Raw genomic sequence first — 17126 nt, forward strand, 5'->3', positions numbered from 1 at the left:
ATATTTACAATATTTAAAAAATAAACAGGAAACGTGTTTACAGTAATGCACTTACAATGAAAGTCTATGGGTCCAAACAGCTTGTCTTTTTTGGTGATTTTTTTGTAATTCTATGAAGTTCCTCTCAAGTTCAAACAGGTGTAGTACAGCACATTAACTATGGACTTGTACAACTAATATTTGACAAACAAAGTGTCCAAATAAATGTATTTATTTTGATAATATATCTATTGTTTATCATTTAAAATTGTGAAAGAAAAATTGTGATTTAAAATTGTCAAAAATTTCTGCTTGAAAAGAATGCTTGCCCTACCTCTTTTTTTAAAATAATTGTCACTTGCTTTGATTTTGATATTTAATGCAATAACATTCATTCATTTTAAAGTGTAGCTTGTGTCCCAATATTTTTGGCGCTAGTGTATGTTATATGACTGAGCTGTTGTAATTAATAATGTGTTAGAGGGTGCACTGTACCTTCTGAGCACTGAACTCTGGCAGCATAATACAGGTGTCACCCACCCAGAGTGGGCACATCAGCTTGTTTACGATGCCGTGCACATGATGGAGGGGCAGCGTGTGCAGAATGACATCATCTCTACTCCACGCCCACTCCGACACCAAACCCTGAACCTACAAGAGACGTAAAACACAGATGTTGACCTACAGATCCAGTTGTGTTTTCATGATTATCAGGGTTCAAATGTTTAAAGCATGATAGAGTCATTGGAAAGCAAGAAACAGACCAACGCCATAGTGCTCAGAATCTTTAAATCAGTGATGTGATTTAATGTTCACTGTTTGAGTTAAAGTGGACTGAATGTTCCATACAAGCAATTCTTTAGTTTTCATTGTGTTCTGAACTTAATTATTTACCATGTGCAGTTGGGCTGATGCATGCGCTCACATACATGCCACCCTGCATTAGGCTGAAACATTCGACTTTAACCACTACACTCTGCACACTAGAATGGGTATCTGTGGACAATGCTGTCTAGCATACGTTTAATATTAAATGAAGCTATTAAATACATTTTGATTAATTACATTTTAAATGGCAAAATACCTAATTCCTCCTAATTCTGAACATACTCACACAATCATCCCTCACGCACATGAAACCAAAACAATCCAGATCACCACAATGGCAAACAGAAAAAGCACTTAGACAAAATTGCAATAACTGACACACTCATACTGTACAAAAAGGTTTCCAACCGGGGATTCACAAACTCATGATGATTCATGATTCATGATGAAACTGCAGGTATTTTTGGAGATTGTGAGTGCCAATGCAAAATTAAATTAACTTTTTTATAATAGTATAATAATATTAATATTATAATAATATATAAAATAGTGTCAGGTGTATTTTGTTGATTCATGTCTTTTATTTTGAAATTCTAGTTCCTGTTTCATGTCATGTGTTCCTGTTTCCTTTGTCATGTGATTTCTGTTTTCCTTCCATGTTCATGTGTCATGTTTTCATTGGTTTATTGTTTAATTAGCTTGTTATGAGTTCTGTTTGTTCATTGGTTTATGTTCTCCCATGTCTTGTATTTAAGCCCTCATGTTTGCATTGTCTAGTTGTCAAGTATTGAATGTGAATGTTGTTTTTTTATAGTCATAGTCATAGTCATAGTCATAGTCATAGTCATAGTCAAGTCTAGTTTATGTTTTTGTTAGATCACGTTTATGGTTAGGGTTTTTGGATTTCACGTACTTTGTAAATAAACTGCACTTGGGTTCTTCATCTTCACGTCTTCGTCACTGCCATCATTGTCAGCAGTTCCAGCAACATTACAGAATCCTTGACCCACCATGAACCCAGCAGTTTTACTTCTGCGCCTACGTCAGGGGAATCGTCCCCTGGAGGACTATGTTGAGGACTTCTGCGGTCTAGCCAGCCAGGTGGACTTTAATGAGGTTGCCCTCAAAGACTGTTTTAGATTTGGACTGAATGAGTCCATTTCTTTTTTGATGCCTGGCGGTCGCAGTTCCTTCAGCCTGGCTCAATATATCGACCTTGCCCTATGGTTCATCGGTTCCCCGTTCACTGTGGGGGCGGCGGATGCCGAGCCAGAGTTCCACGTCATGGCCGCCGCCGAGCCAGAGTTCCACGTCATGGCCGCCGCCGAGCCAGAGTTCCACGTCATGGCCGCCGCCGAGCCAGAGTTCCACGTCATGGCCGCCGCCGAGCCAGAGTTCCACGTCACGGCAACGCCTCAGCCTGCTCCATGCCACGTCACGGCAACGCTTCAGCCTGCTCCATGCCACGTCACGGCAACGCCTCAGCCTGCTCCTTGCCACGTCACGGCAACGCCTCAGCCTGCTCCATGCCACGTCACGGCAACGCCTCAGCCTGCTCCATGCCACGTCACAGCCACACCTGAGCAGTGGGACCTGGAGATGGTTCCCACCCTTATACCCACCGTTAGTTCTCCTGAGCAGGCAAGGGGAACTTTCGGCCCTCCGATCCCGCCTGGACCCTCCGAGCCCTGGACTTCGCCTTGGCCTGTCGGTCCCTCGATATTGCCTCAGCTCGGCGTTCCCTCAGCTCCACTACGGTCCTTCAGCCTGTCAGCTGTGCCGGGGTCCCTCGTCCCTCCGGCTCCTCCTTGGTCTGTCGGTCACCTGGCTCCGCTTTGGCTCTCCGATCCTCTGGCTGCGCCTCGTCCCTATGATCTGTCAGCTTCACCGGGGACCTCCTTCCCTACGGCTCCACCTTGGTCCTCAGTCCCACCGGCTCCACCTCAGTCTTCCGATCCCTCAGCTCCACCTTGCTCCTCCGAGCCTCCAGCACCGCCTTGGTCCTCCCTGCCATCGGCTCCACTCTGGCCCTTCGAGTCTTTGGCTACTCTCCGGGCTCCACCTTCCATGGCTCCGCCCCTCGAGCCTCTCACGGCTCCACCTTCCATGGCTCCGCCCCTCGAGCCTCTCATGGCTTCACCCCCCATGGACTTTGCCCTGGTCCATGCCCCTCGCCCTTTCTCGCCACACCTCAAGACACCCCCCCCCCCCCGCTCCCTACAGAACTTTGAATTATGTCATGTTTTACGTGTTTTGTTTATGTGTTGGGGTGTCAGGAGCCACCCCTTAGTGGGGGAGATATGTCAGGTGTATTTTGTTGATTCATGTCTTTTATTTTGAAATTCTAGTTCCTGTTTCATGTCATGTGTTCCTGTTTCCTTTGTCATGTGATTTCTGTTTTCCCTCCATGTTCATGTGTCATGTTTCCATTGGTTTATTGTTTAATTAGCTTGTTATGAGTTCTGTTTGTTCACTGGTTTATGTTCTCCCATGTCTTTTATTTAAGCCCTCATGTTTGCATTGTCTAGTTGTCAAGTATTGAATGTGAATGTTGTTTTGTAGTCATAGTCAAGTCTAGTTTATGCTTTTGTTAGATCACGTTTATGGTTAGGGTTTTTGGATTTCACGTACTTTGTAAATAAACTGCACTTGGGTTCTTCATCTTCACGTCTTCGTCATTCCCATCATTGTCAGCAGTTCCAGCAACGTTACAAATAGTTTATATATTCATACATCAAACCAAATATATTAACTATTACATGAATTTCAATGTAAGAAATGTATATTAAATGAATGAATATGAATATATTTATTATGTATTATAAAAGAACAATCTTGAAAAGAAAGTAGATTTTTGCATTTTCCAAAGAAAAGGAGCTCTCCAGTGCAAAACCAATAGGGTGGTTACCAGGGCACTGCTATGCCAAAGTGTTCTTAGTGGTAATGCTAAGGTGTTCAACCATTTTTTTGTTCTGATATATGCTGAATTTTTTAGGTTCAATTGCTTAGCCTTCAGAGACCCAGTTTGTTTACGGCAATAGAACAATAAATCTTTCTATTATAAATGGTAAAAACTACACAACATAAACTGACACTCTGAGCTGTATCCCAACAACAGTTTTGGTGGGAGGAAAATTAAATATTGAATGTCACAGCTTGCTCAAATCACACAAAAGTCACCTCAATGAAAAATGTAATTAAAAATCAAGATTTTCCCATTAAATGCCATTGATTTCTGAAGTCATACAAAATTAATCGTAAGAAAATATGTGTGAAAGGGTTTGAAAAGTAATAGCACACTTCTTTACAAGCTGCATGAATTGTGATATCATTTATGTCTGTAACACAAACGTGCAGGACACGTTGCATGCCTATGTTTAGTTAAAAATGTATATATTTTAAAAAAAAAAATTATAATTGTGTAAAATTAAATTTGACAAACAATAGAGGCAGGTTAGTTCCACATGTACACAAGACATAAAGCATGTGAGTGTGTGTAACAGTGGTAAGTTGTGAGGTTGACCAGCGGCAGCTCCGTCCAGCCTTTGAGGAACACACAAGCTTGAGCTTGACAGATGAAGCCCCCCTTAATTGAGAGTGATCTAATTTTCCACCCTATTGGAAATGCAGGTCAATTTTGGTGGGGAAAAACTGCAGTGCCTTGAGTGCAGCATGAAATTAAATAATCTGAGTGATTATTCAGAGAGCTCAAGTGGAACAAAAGTAAAAGAACGCAGTGACATCTGTGGAGGGAGGGGCTCTCATTCCACAGCTACAGTTCTCATCAAATATAACGTAAAACTACTTTACATAAAACTGCATTAAAATCATACAACAACTGCTTCAAATCAAAGTGGACCAAACTTCTGATGATCTCATTTGATTCTATGTGTCATCGATCATGAATGTATTTAATATCTGTCTATCTATCTGTCTATCTATCTGTCTATCTATCTGTCTGTCTGTCTGTCTGGTATCTATCTAGATGTCCACCGGTCTATCCATCAATCCATCCATATATCTAGATGTCCTGTCTGTCTGTCTGTCTATATATCTATCTAGATGTCTGTCTGTCTATCATCTATGGTTCAATCGATCGTTCTGTCTGTCTGTCTATCTATCTATCTAGATGTCTGTCTGTCTATCATCTATGGTTCAATCGATCGTTCTGTCTGTCTGTCTGTCTGTCTGTCTGTCTATCTAGTATCTATCTAGATATCTGTCTGTCATAAGCTACACATATTATTTTGTTTTCTTTCCCTAAAAAGTAACTGTTAACCTATTAATTTAAAAAAATAAAAATAAAAAATAATAATATTTTAATCTTTTGACCACCATAAAATGTTGAAAGGTTTAACAAATCAAAATCAAAATGTGTACGAACCCATAATCACTGGTTTAAACACAAGACAAAGCTGCATCTTTTTGAGAGCATGTATTTGCATACAGCATAAAACATTTATTCACCATGGCCTGCAAGTTGCTGTGGGTGTGTAGCACTCCCTTCAGTCTGCCTGTGGTTCCACTGGTGTAGATCAGCATGGCTGGCCTCTCCACCCAGTCTGAGATGCTCTCCCCAGGCAGTCACTGCATGTCCTCTGACTGCAGAGTCTCTAGGATGGACATGGTGGGAAGCTCCAGGCAGAGAAGCCTGAGTTTCTGGGCCATCGGCTCCAAGGTGCCCGTGAAAAGCTGTCCGGCCACCAGCAGTGAGCTCTCTGAGTCTGCGATTACATATTTCAGCTCTCTCTGAGGATATTTCCTGTACAGGCAATGGCACATCCAGGATGCTCACTGGGCCACCGTGTAGGATGTGTCATTGGCACACAGGAATGAGATGTGCTTGCCCTGCAGGTCTCCTGATTGACAGGTGAGCACTTTGGTAATACATCATGTCTGGCTTTTGCTGTTTTTGTAGAGCGAGTGGTAGGTGTGGCTCCCACTGTGATCGGTAATGGCCACATCGTCTCCATATGTTGGAGCTTTGGAGAAAACCGGAGCCACCTTCCCTCCGGCTGGAGTGATTTTGAGGCTGGATGACGCATGTGCTCACTGTTCAATATTTCTCAGGAGCCACTTCAGGGGTCTTCTGCAGGCTTTACAGCAAGACCACCCTGAAGACCAGGAAGTGTGTAAGGACAGCATGATATTTGAGCACACAGAAGCAGCCCACAAACTTTACCATTTGATCATCAGTCTAAACATGGGAACAAGAAATTAAAGAAAACAAATATGAATATACAGAACATAAAAAGTAAATAAAAACAAAAACAAGCAGTAAAAAAGATTTAAATTAAGCAAATTAAGAAGCGCTCACTGCGCAGTATATACCATGTAATGCCTCGCCTACAATGACAAAGCTCAGAATAGCATACTATCATACTGCTTACTATTTATGCCATATTGATTATCTAGATAGAGAGACAGACAGACAGATGGACTGATAGACGGACAGATGGACAGATAGACAGACGGACTGACAAACAGTTAGACAGACAGATACGTAGATAGACAGACAGACAGTGAATGGACAGAAAGACGGACAGACAGATAGGTGGCTAGACAGAAAGAGAGACAAATGGATGGACAAACAGACAGATGGACAGACAGATACATAGATAGAAAGACAGACAGACAGACAGACAGACAGAGAGATAGACGGATGGACAGACAGACAGAAATACAGACAGATGGACTGACAGACAGAGAGACAGACAGAAGGACAGACAGATATGTAGACAGACAGACAGACGGACAGGTACCCAGAGAGTAGGACAGATAGACAGAGAGATGGTAAGACAGACAGACGGATAGACAAACAGACAGATGGACATATAGACAGACGGACAGAAAGACAGATAGACAGACAGACAGACAGATAGACAAATGGATGGATGAACAGACAGCTGGACAGACAGATACATAGAGAGAAAGACAGACAGACAGATGGACAGATGGATGGACGGACAGAAACACAGACAGACGGGCAGATAGAAAGACGGACAGAGAGACGGACAGACAGATACATAGAAAGACAGACAGAAAGACAGATAGATGGACAGATAGACATATGTACAGACAGAGATGGACAGACAGATACGTAGAGAGACAGATGACAGATGGACAGACAGACGGACGGACGGACAGACAGACAGATGGATGGACAGACAGACAGACAGACGGACAGATAGACAGATGGACAGAGAGATGGACAGACAGACAGTCACAAAGGGAGGTGGGTGGATGGGCAGACAGATTTGTAAACTGCAAAAACAGTAGTAGGATATTCCAAAGACAGGCAGATATTACTCACTACAAATTGCAATATGTCTTTAAATCTAATGGTAAGGATACCATTAGATTTAAAGACATATTGCAGTTTGTAGTGAGTAATTTCTGCCTGTCTTTGGAATATCATACTACTGTTTTTAACTTTTAATACTTAAACTACTAGTAAAAAGTTTGGATGCTTGACTGAATTTTTGTTGCTCATGATCTTAAAGGGACAGTTCCCCCAAAAATAAAAATTAATTTTCAAAGAAAAACAAAAGTCATTGTAGTGAGGAATAACAACTTGCATAAATTATGACAAAGTTTCATATATTGGGTTAATTGTACCTTTAAAAACCTTTTGATCCAAAGGCTTATGCTATAATATTTCCTAATATTTTTTCAAGACAAATAGAAATGGTCTACATTTACATTTATTTACAATTTTTTTTTTACATTTTTTTTTTTTTTTTTTTTTAATGGGCAAGTTGGACCAAACAATAAAGGAAAAGCCTTCAATACTGTTTAAAAGGCATCTCAGGATGGGCCTCGTGAAGTTGGTTGAGAGAGTGTGCAGAGCTGTAATCTAGACAAAGTTTGGCTACTTTGAAGAAGCTAAGATGTATGATAGTTTTGATTTGTTTAATATTTATAACATGTTTAACATGGTCACTACGTAATTCCAATACTTCCATTTGTTTTATTTCATAGTTTTGATGACTTTTCTATTATACTTAATAGTGAAAAACAGCACTAATACAGAATGTATTAGTAGGTGTGTGAAAATTTTGACTGGTAATGGATATTTAAAAAAAATGGGGACAGAGACAGACAGACAGATGGACTGAAGTTGGTCAGGACTGATATCTAAGTGTATATTTAGCCATCACACTGTTCTCACCCAAGCTTCATCATGCCAACTGGTTTTGGCATCAGCTCACAGCACGGGCGCACTTAGCCACCAGCTGGCAGTCGCGGGCCTCAAATAAGAATTGTTCCGACATGGCACTCATTCAAAAAGTTCCCACTTCCCCAAACCCCTCCGTGGCAAACAGGGATGGCATGTTCCTGCAAACTGGAAGCTTTGTCTGAGAATCTCCCCTCCAGTTTGAGAAATAGTATCGTCAGTGAACGATCCATTCACATCCAGAGAAAGAGCTTGATGCAAGGATACCCTCCTGGAGGCTGAGATGAAACATGGATTCTCAGTGCATCGTATTGCGTTTGAAACTCCAAGTGGACTCGTTTTGAACTCCAAGTGGACGTCTTTCTTGTTTTGAGGAATATTGACAATCAAACATGATTTTCTTTTCAATGTTATCAGGCTTGGATGCTTGGAGCATTGTTCTTGGCACAAATTTTGAAATTCCAGATGATCTTCAAAGATATCTGATCAGAGAGAAGGGTGAAAGGTGATCGAAGAGCAGAAGGCAAGCTGGTGAACTTACGTTTGATGCACTGCAGCAATGGCTGTCCGCCAGCCCAGTATCTTCATAGTCGCTGTGTTAGCAGGTATCATGTCCGGCAGTGGGCGCCAGCTTCCCATTTGGTTGGCACAGGAATCATTGAAAATTGAGGGAGAAACGGGAAGCCCCCTCTTTTCTGAAGGATTCTGTGAGTGAGCAGGGAACGGAAATCAAGGGGTGTTCCAAAAACATGTGTCAGGTTGGCACCAGATGAGAAAGTCTTGGCAAGCGCCTCACTCTCCCCCCCTTGCCCCTCTAGGAACACATGGCACGTCAGCAGCGGCATCTGGCTGCGTTGACTCTCAGCAGCTGCGCTTTGTCTTCGCCAGTTGGGATGCTTGGCACTGCCACTTCATCAACTACCTGTGGCTTCTCCTGGGCGATGAATTCTTTGGCACTGCAGCTGCAAAACTTGACATGTTTCCAAGATATACAGTTGTGTAAACACATGCGAGGTTCGTGCCACTCACAGACACGTGCAACGCATCTGGGCGAAGTTAATTCAACATTAGGATTCTGGTCTCTGGAGGAAGTTCACCCTCATTAACATGTGGAAACCTTTGTACTCTTTAGGAACTTACAGCATTTGCAAACGTTGTTGCCTGCCCATACTTATGAGTGTGGAGTTTTCCTTTTGAAATTCGAAAAAGCATAAAGAAAGTCGTAGGTTACAACATATGATATGTGAAGACACCCTTGCCTGGATTATGCCATCAAGAAGTTCCTTGAGGCTCTCTACTGTGCCTTATTACGCAGTGTTGGGGAAGCTACTTTGAAACTATAGCTACAAGCTACTCATAACTTGAATTAGTTGAACCACACTCAAGCTACACTTAAAAAAAGTAGTTAGCTACACTACATGCTACTAACAAAAAGTAGCTAACTATGTTGTACATCGGCTCGGCATTTGTTGTGTGTAGATTGCATCACAGTTTTACTATAGTAATATTGTAGTAACCATGTTTTTTGGCAGAAACCATAGTTTTAATGCAATTAACCATCTGCCTTTAAAGAATAGCTTCCAGATGAATAAAAAGATCCAGATGAAGAAAATATTTTAAGCTATATAACAATCTGATAGTTATATATTGAATTAGAGTGACATTCCCTTACAAAAATTAGCCATGGACTACAGTAACCATAGTTTAACCATGGTATGTTTAGTAAAACCATAGTAGTTACAAAATTAACCTTGGTTGCTGCAGTCACGGTAACTACAATATTAATATAATAGTAAAATACGGGCTAAAAACCCAGCTAAAAATGACCTGCCGGTCCGTCAGCATTTTTTGGGCAGACCAGACCACCATGTCTTCCATTCCAGCGTATTTTCATTAGGGTTAGCGCCATGATGAAACAATTTGATTCTTTGCTTCACTTGTACTTGGGGAAGGGGGAATATAGGGATAAATTGGGGGTTAGGGTTAGGTTAGGGTTATGGTTAGGCACCCCAGCACTCCCTATCCAGCCCTGCATCTTATACACATATTTCATACACATCAAATAGACATATGGTTAATGCATGTGTGCTATCAGGTTCCATAATTACTTTGTAATGCTTAATTTATTGGAATAAGAAAAACAGTGCTCTTTGCATGGAACTGTGTCAAGCTTTAGTATATTGTGTTCTCCATATGTCAAACATCGTCATTTACATTGGACTGTGCCTTAATATATCAACCATGAGGGCTGTCCTTGTTTGATTTTCTAAGAGTTTCCCCAAACCTTCTGTTCTACATATATCAGCTCTCTAAAGCAGTTACAAGCGCTCCTCCTGCATAATTTTGGTCTCTCCAAGGATAACTGTCATGTTCTTTAAATGTTGCAAAAGTTGCAAAACCACTAGAGCATCTCAGCATTTGAATAAATTAAACAGTGAGCTCTGCTCTTGTCGAGCCGGATGGGAAGGGCGTGCTTGGTTACACCAGAATGGAGCAGCGAAGGCAACATCAGGCAACACATTTGACAAAAACGTGTCAAGCATTGTTTTTTAAGTCATCTAGACACTGGCATCCGCAGAACCACACAACCCAGATTGGATTGAATTTTCTTTAAAGGTTTTGTTTTTGTGTTGTTTTGAGAGACAGATTATATCTATCAAGACTCAAAAGCAGCAGCTCTCTTTTTTGTTCAGTTTCTTGTGACCCACTGGGACTTTGGCTCCATCTGTGCTGGCCTGACCCAGTTTAGCCCACGGCCACGTCCAACTGTTCATGTTGTGAGCATATGTGCAGTTGTAGGGGGATAAGGGATCCTCACCAAGCCACAGACGTATCACTGGACCTGACTCCTGTCTGCCCCTCGTCTCATTGCATATGTCAGGAACAGCACTGGCCTTCAGGACCCAAACACTGGATGTGCTGAAGTCTTTTAAAACAGTGTAACTGTGTTGCCAGAAGGCAAAGTGTGATGTTAGAGCTTGTGCTCAGGGTGTGTTTGCATCTTTATTTGTGCATTACTTATGGATGTTAAAGCTGAGGTGTGTAATTTCTGCACCACTATCATCACCAAACATAATTGAAAAAAGCATTCCAGAACCCCCCCCCCAAAAAAAAAACTCCCACCATTTAATGTTGCTGCATCGGGCTGTATAGGACGTTCAAATAAACAACATTTTTGATAGCGCCACAGAGTATTGGTACACTTTTCAGTGAAATCAACCTACAAATGGCTTACTTACAGTATAGTTGATTCTGCATTAATAGTGAAAAATTACATACATCAGTTTTAATTTGATAAAGGGAGAGAGATAGAATGAATGTGTTCAATACAAGTTAAGCCAAAGTCTTTCTAGCAAGTCAGTCCACTGTTGGCCATCTTTGGAATGCTCTTGGGAGGCTATTTCATGCCAGTGCAGCTCCAATCTACTTGAATGGGGAAAGACCGAAATCTCGAAAATGTTTGGTCAAGATTACGATCAAAGAACATATTTCAAATCAGCAATAAAATCTAACAATACTGGAATCATAAATTGTGCTTCTTTACCTCATATTACACTAAAACACACAATTTTCCCGGCTTGTGTAGCTAATGTGCATGCATGTTCTAGAGTTGATTGACAGGCGATGTCTGTTTCTAAGAGGGGATTGGCTCTTTTACCTGTAAGGCAGGACTTCCTTTCTACATCCGTTGACCGTTGGGCACTTCACGCTTAGAGCTCCTTGGTTGAGCGTTTCAATTTCTCCCATCATTTTAATAGAAGTGGCCCATCTCTGCTAAATAATCTCTTGTTAAGCTCAGTTGACAGCATTTGTGGCACAATGTTGCTTACCACAAAAAATAATTTAGACTCATTAGCTTTTTTAAAAAAAAAAAAAAAAAAAAAGCAAAAATCAAGGTTAAAGTGAGACACTTACAATGGAAGTGAATGTGGCCAATTTTTGGAGGGTTTAAAGGCACAAATGTGAAGCTTGTAATTTTATAAAAGCACTCACATTCATTCTTCTGTTAAAACGTGTGTATTATATGAGCTGTAAAGCTTAAATCGTTGTTTTTATGGTTGTTTTGGGGTTTACGCCGTTACATTGTCATGCAACGTGGCAAGTTGTAAAACTGGATACAACTTTACACAGAAAAGGTTAGTAAGCGATTATATCATACTAAAATTATGTTAACACACATTTTTGCCTTTATGTTTTTAAAGAAAAACGAGGGACAAGTAAAAATAAATTTTTGTAGTAATCAACATTATGCCACAAATGCTTTCGATTGAGCTTAAAGGAATATTCCGGGTTTAATACAAGTTAAGCTCAGTCGACAGCATTTGTGGCATAATGTCGATTACCACAAACATTTATTCTGACTTGTCCCTCCTGTTCTGTAAAAAAGCAAAAAGCGAGGTTACAGTGAGTCACTTACAATGGAAGTGAACGGAGGCCAATTTCTGAATGTTAAAATACTCAATGTTTCAAAAGTATAGCCACAAGACATAAAGGATAGGTGTGTAAACATGATTTTAGTCTTTTCTGTGTAAAGTTATAGCCAATTTTACAACTTCGTTTCCATGATAATGTAATGTCAACACTGTAAAAAATATCTGTAATTTTAAGAGTAAAAGACTGTAAAAATGCTACAGAAAAAAAAAAACTTTCATTGATTAATGAGTATTAACTGTAAAATATACCGTAAATTCTTTTAATATATTTGAAAAGAGAATACAATAGTTTTTACAATAAAATGTTGTAAACATTAAATTTTTTAGATGTAAAAAGTATGATTTTCCTGTTTAATTAATGGTAAAAATGTACATTATGTTTAAATTATTGTTAAAATTACAGTAAAAACAATAATTGGCCATTCCCACAATTCTCTGCGTGACCCATTACGTCATTATATTTTATGGGAATAGTTGTTTCTTCTTATTTTTAATATCACTTATGCACATTGGGATGTACAGTGTTATTTTTAATGTAGTTTAGTTAATGTTTACTGAATTATTTTAATTTCACATGTGTTACCCTGATAGTGTTTAGTGTTTGAGTGAGTGACACTGAGCACTGTCTCTACATGTTTATTGGTCACTGCTCCTGGAAGAGCCACTATTGATGAACTTCATGTCATCATGTGCTCTTCTGTAATTACTACGGTGATTAACTATACATTATAAAATGAAAAGCAGATTTTTATAGCTTCAGAAGGTTAATATCAAGTTTATGATTTTTTTTTACTGTAAATTTAACATTATTATTATTATTATTTTCACAGTGCCAGCGTGGTCATGTAAATTACAACAGTTTTAAACTGTAAAATTTTACTGTATTGTTTACATAATTATTCTGGCAACCACAGCTGCCAGTTTTTTTTTTTTTTTTGTAAAAACAACAGGATTTTTTTTTACAGTGAACAACCCCTAAAACGACTGTTAAAATGACAATTTAAACAACTTTACAGCTCAAATAATACACAAGTTTTAACAGAAGAATTAATGTAAGTGCCATTATAAAATTCTAAATATTTAAACCCTCAAAAAATTGGCCCCCATTCACTTCCATTGTAAGTGTCTCATTGTAACCTCGATTTTTGCTTTTTTTTTTTTTTTAAGAAAAGGAGGGACGAGTTGAATGTAATTTTTGTGGTAATCAGTATTATGCCACAAATGCTGTCGACTGAGCTTAACTTGTATTGAAACCAGAATATTCCTTTAACTTGAACTGAACGTGGAATCTTCCTTTAACTTCACCACAACTGTTACATTTTGAAATCGAACCAAAAATCACTGTCTATTAATTTCCTTTTTCAGATTCTCACAGACTCTAACACCAAGTTAATGGACTGTTTTAAACATTTTTATAATTAAAACATAAAATATAAAGTGTAAATATTGCACAGCATAGAAAAGATATGAAAAAAAAACAAAAAGTATTTGTATTGGTAACAGGAAATGCTTTTATTTATGGTTATGGATTAGTAAAAGAAATAGTTCACCCCAAAATGTAAATACTCTCAACATATAATTACCATTATTTTGCTCCAACCCAATATGACTTTGTTCTGTGGAACACAAAAGGTGTTAAGCAGAATGATAATCTCAGTCACCATTTACTTTCATTACATCTTTAATAAAAGTAAATGGTGACTGAGGCTAACATTGTGTCTAACATGTCATTTTGTGTTCAATAAAAGAAAGAAAGTCACATAGGTTTCAAATGCCATGAGGGTGAGTAAATGATTTTTATTTTCAGCTGCACTATCCCTTTAAGTGCTCACCTTTATGCAAACCCAAAGTTTAATATATAAGGTTTTTTAAAAAATGACCTGAATACTCATGATGCCCTGTCGCTAGTTGCCCGTCACCCAGCACAGATGGATGGGGAGGAGCAGGGCTTTCCCTATAGTCAGGCCAATAGAAAAGAAAGCTGGCACTATTGGCAGCCAAGCAGATGTGTGGGCAGTATCAGTGCCCAAAGCTTGTGCCCATTGGGAGCCGAGTGAGAGATGCACATATGGGGCCCGATGCTGGTGTTCAGATGATGCAGTAAGATGGATGAACTATAAACAGTTCTAAATCACAGTATGTGACTCCAATCTATCACTCTATTACCACTTTACACTGCAAAGGCAGCAGAGAAGCTGGATCTGAAGCAAAATATATACCACAAAATGACTGTTTAATGCTGTACTGAGGCAGAATAAATCCATTTACACAGAAATTACAATCACAAAAATTATGTTGTGAAATTGTAGTTTTATAACTGATATAATTTAGCAGTGTTAAAACTTTCTCCTACTTTCTGGTATCCTTGCTTAATTTGAAGTCAATTATAAGTATACCATTGATAAATTGATTTCTCTAAAAAGTGTAACACTGTAGGTGCATCACAAACTGCACACTTCTGCACTATTCTACGTCATTTTGTAGTGTAAGTAGTGCGAGTAGTATGTAAATTTCGAAAATGCAACAAAACGAAGCATACAAGTACTCGGATGATGCACTTGTTCTTCCGTAAAAATGTTAGACACTTCATGCACTCAGCATTTGCGACTTGCTGTACATATTGGAAGGGGGCGGATTTTCCTGTGTATAGTGTATAGTGCGTCATATGGGACACAGTATGTAGGTCTGTGTGGCTATCAAAACATTCCTCTGTTTGTTTGAGTATGCCATCCAGCCCGAAACAGCAACAATGCAAAATTAAACACTTCAGCTTTAAACAAGGAATTCTGAATCAATGATGAATGGAAATATTAAATTATACATACAAATTAGGGCTGACAATTTAACACATTAATTTAGCTTGCTAAATTATATTAAAAAAAATAACATGTAAAAAATAAATAAATAATGCAATTAATTGTATCCCCGAACCATAATAATGAATATTCCTGCCATCAGATCTATTCTTGAGGTACCACCTATTTTCAGCAGGGGGCAGTAAGCAAAACTCTAGCTGTGTAGGCAACGGGCAGCTGTACAAACAACAAACCACATTCAGACAGCACATGATGGGGACGGGGATTAGAAAATCTATCTTGGACAGCTTGATTAATTAAATTGCTAAATGGATTGCTGTGGACTGTAGACCAATGACAAGTCAATAATATGGAAATAAATCATATATATTGCCTTCTAAAGACACTTTTTGTATTGTCTTGTCAATGCTTTTATTGTCTGCCACAATAATATAATGCATTTTATTTATCTGAATTATTATATTTATAATTAATATATATATATATATATATATATATATATATATATATATATATATATATATATATATATATATATATATTAAATTGATCATTATTATAATATAACTATCATTATTTAATCATCATACAATGTAAATACTAATAGTTATCTCAAATTGTAAACAACAATTGTTTACTCAACTTAAGCTTATTCTTACTAGTTTCAATTAAGTTACTGTTTCTTTTTAAACCCTAAAGTTTTCATTAATAAACACATTTAAGTGGTCCTAATTAAACAGTACTTGAAATGTCACATTTTGGAATCGTAACTCAAATATATACGTTCTTTACACTTTGGCTTCGAGTACTATTAACTCAAAATTATCAAAATTGTGGCTGTGTGGAAAACCCATATGCCCTTGCTCTTGAAGAAGTGATGTATGTTTGGTCAAAACAAGGGAACTCATGTTGAAAAATAATAATTGTTATTTAAAAATGTACATATATAGTTTAAATTCTTATGACTATTGTTGTTTTGTTGTAGCTGGTTGATATGTGTGACTTTTGTGAAGTCACCATTAGGGTGATTAGTGTTACCTCTGGTAACTTGGAGCCTGTTAAATTCAAGCCATTCTTCTTTATTCAATTGTACTTGACAAAAGTGCAGATTTATGTGCACTAAAAAGTACAGAGTAGAATCCAATGTGCCATATGGCTAACGAAAGTCCAGTCATAATTTTCCAATCCTTTGGCAACGTTACCGCTTACGTCACTTACGGTAGTGGTGGGAAAAACCGTGCGCAAGTAGTAAACTTTTATCGGATTCCGTTGTTGAAAAATGATTTAGAGGGCTCTCGTAGACGGCTGTGGCTTCAAGCCATCAACAGAGCTGACTGGATTTAGGAGTTAATTTCAAATCACGATTTCGCAGTGAACATTTGAAGCGAATATTATTACAGGTATGTTATTAACTCATATCATTATAATAATTGTATAGCTAAGAATATATCTGTATTTATGATGGTACTGTGTTGTACTTTTGTTTAATCGTCTAGTCTGTCAAATCTAATACAACAGTTTGCCGGCTTTCTGCCACCACTTACTGTGTATGTGCTGAAATTTTGGCAAACAATACGATTGGTCTATAAGACATGATATAACTCAATTTAAATATTTAAATAAAAACAATGGTAATGATCATGGATGAGTTAAATTTACTTGTACCTAGTTAACATTACTTAAAATATTTAAGTTCAGTTAACTTGAGCCAAGTGAACTTGAGTATGGTCAACTAATTAGAGTTTACAGTGTAAAATGAATTATTGATATTTAATGGCCTTTCTCAGCAAAATTTATTGTGATTAATTAATCTGCATATAATGTTTTAAAAATGTATTACTTGACAGCCGTAAGGCTGCACTAACGCTGCATCTTATTTCCACAAAACCAAAG

The 17126-nt window shown here is 38.4% G+C and overlaps 1 pseudogene; it reads right to left on the minus strand.

Annotated features, from left to right (window-relative positions):
- The window catches only part of LOC127440225 (malonate--CoA ligase ACSF3, mitochondrial-like), a 67687-nt pseudogene extending 59091 nt beyond the window's left edge, over positions 1 to 8596 (minus strand).
- Positions 8597 to 17126: the final 8530 nt, after the last annotated feature.

Source organism: Myxocyprinus asiaticus, chromosome 1 (genome assembly GCF_019703515.2).
Source record: "Myxocyprinus asiaticus isolate MX2 ecotype Aquarium Trade chromosome 1, UBuf_Myxa_2, whole genome shotgun sequence".
NCBI lineage: Eukaryota > Metazoa > Chordata > Actinopteri > Cypriniformes > Catostomidae > Myxocyprinus > Myxocyprinus asiaticus.